Here is a 2,586-nt window from a genome sequence, read left to right as displayed (position 1 = left end):
CCGACGACCCCCCCCCCCCCGTCTCTCTTTCTCTCCCTCTCCCACTCTCTCACTCTAACTCTCACTCTCCCTCTCTCTCTTTTTCCACACACTCACGTAGAGTGTATGCCTTTCTCCGCCCCTGACCTAGACCACAACAGACGAGCAGGAGAGCGGAAGGGGTGGGGAACGTGGCCAGGACGTTGAAGTCGGATAAGGGGTGGGGGGAGCAGGGCCGCTGAAGAGGACTTCTTATCAAACTTTCCCCTCCTGCCTTGCAGGATGTCCAAGGCCCAGCTCGCTGCTGCAGCGTCGTGCTGGCTGGCCCATCTCTTCCTGGTCGAGGGGATGGCGCGCTCCCGCTGGCGTGCAGGATATCCCTCTTCCTCTTCCGCAGTTTTGCCGCTGCCGCCCCCCCCCCCAACCCAGGCCGTCTGCGCTATCTCTCTCTGTCGCCTTCAAATCATAGCTGGTTGTAATAAGAAGCCTTGATGCAGCGCTATGCTTCTCGCTCGACCCACTTCTGTGTCGCGTCCGACTGGCGGGTGGAGGGCCAGCAGGATGAGGATCGCGGCGCCTTCTAAGCCCTCCTTTGTCTCGCTCTACTCGGTACTTTCTGTCTGGTTTGTATTACAAACCATGCTCTTCGTATTACGGGCAGGTCGTAATATAAGGGAAATCGTTTGTAATATGGCTGCCCCGGATCCTTTGTACGTTACAAACCTGATTATGCGTAATACGAACAGTGCTGTTTGTGAAGGAACTAAGACTGTCACTCTCCCCCCTCGCCCGTCCTTGCTGATCCTGATGAAGCATGCCGTCGCTTCTATTCGTCCGGCTGACTGCCGCAGCAGCCGACCTTTCTTGTGTTCTCTGCAAACTCAGAGTGCGTCCTTTTAGTCAGTACTGGCGCGGGGGCGGGAGGCACGAGCAATGCCGACCAGTGTTAGCGTCCTGCCTGTTCTCACACTTCAATTTTCCGGTTGAAGGAGGTATACAGATGATGGCTGCTTGCGTTATTTGTAATTCAAAGAAATCCGACGCTTCGAAATTTTAGTGACGACCATCGACGGAATGCTCATAAAGTTTATTTTCGGTGGGCTAGGGCGCTTCTCTCCTCCACGCCACTAGAGCCCTGCAACGAGCGAGCACTGAGAGCAACGCGCTGCGAGCCGGGGCTGTGAGCAAAGTTGCTCACAGGGCCACGCGCCGTGAGCAAAAGCCAAGTCGGCGGAGCGGGGCACTTTAGAAGCAAGAGCTAGCTTGCTCACGAGCTATCGGCGAGCAAGGCTGCGCGCCTACTTCTGGCGCTGCCCGCGTCCGACGCAGCATCCGAGCGCGCGTGTCGTACCGTCGCACCGCGCGCCGCCACTGCACGAGCTACCAGAGAGCAAGATTTGCTCGCGTTGCTCGCGCCAGATGGTAGCTCGTGAGCGAGCAAAGCGAGGGCGGCTGCGAGCAAACAGAGCTATGAGGCGCGGTCGGCGACAGAGGTGGGCTCTTGCTCTCACTGCTCGCTCGTTGCAGGACCATACACGCCACGCCTCGCTAGGTCTACCGGCCCGCCAAGTTCCGGGAACTCGCGGCGTGAACCTCCTTACTGATACTCACGCGCTGTCGGTCAGAAGACGCAGACGCACGCATGCCACTATCTTCCAAACACACTAACTAGTTAGAGACATAATTTGTACAGTACAGGGGTAGCTGGCCGAGCTGGCGATACCGCAGTTCTTGTCCTTGTTTCGGGCCATCTTGACGGAGCCAGCCTCACCCCAAGTGGTCTTCCATTTGAGTTCTCGACGATCCAGGAGTCCCTGATGAGCCAGTCACTGCCGCAGCTCACGACGAGCACAGCGTGTCCAGCGAGATGGTGCTGCAGTTGGGCTCGTAGTAGATGCAACTGAAGTACCTCTGGAAGCTCCGTTGCCAGCGTCGATGGCGACAGACACGGGGCCGACCGTCTCGACCTCGACGGCGTCTTGTAGGTCTGTCTCGTAGGGCAAGATCCTGGACCAGACGCGGTTAAAACCAACGCTGGTTGTTTTATTGTACAGGCAGCTGCCCAAACTGACATTATGTCTCTCTCTCTCTCTCTCTCTCTCTCTCTCTCTCTCTCTCTCTCTCTGTGTGTGTGTGTGGTTTGCCACGTCACATTCCAACACTCACATGGCGTCTGTCTGTGTTTGCGCGCGTGCTGTCACATATCAAGAGTATCGATGAGCCCGACACTTTTGGTACATCGCGGCTCGCTCTCTCACCCTCCCCGCCGATTTTTTTTTGTTCTTTTCTTTTTTTCTTTATCATTATTTCTGCCTCGTGCGCAGCAGCGCAATCGCTGTATAGTGGCACTGCAAGTGGCACAGGATTCATATCACGTCTGCGGTACGCCCGCATTGTGGTGTGCGTGTGTGTGTGCGTGTGTGTGAGAGAGAGATAGAGATAGAGAGAGATTGCGCGAGCGTGTGTGTGTCCGGCGAGGCGCTCACACACTTACCGTCATGTTTCTCGCCCCACCGAAACCAATACACGGAAAGTGGGTTTCCGCGTGCGAGGCGAGGCCGACTTGATCCATCCATCTGTGCGGTGGAGAGCTGCTGCATCTCTCCT

The 2,586-nt window shown here is 56.7% G+C and overlaps 1 pseudogene; it reads right to left on the bottom strand.

Annotated features, from left to right (window-relative positions):
• Positions 1 to 1,643: 1,643 nt before the first annotated feature.
• LOC127750032 (digestive cysteine proteinase 1-like) lies at positions 1,644 to 2,479 on the bottom strand (annotated as a pseudogene).
• Positions 2,480 to 2,586: the final 107 nt, after the last annotated feature.

The sequence above is a fragment of the Frankliniella occidentalis genome, unplaced genomic scaffold (genome assembly GCF_000697945.3).
Source record: "Frankliniella occidentalis isolate FOCC.00 unplaced genomic scaffold, Focc_3.1 Scaffold124, whole genome shotgun sequence".
NCBI lineage: Eukaryota > Metazoa > Arthropoda > Insecta > Thysanoptera > Thripidae > Frankliniella > Frankliniella occidentalis.
This window is presented reverse-complemented; position numbering and strand designations above follow the sequence as displayed.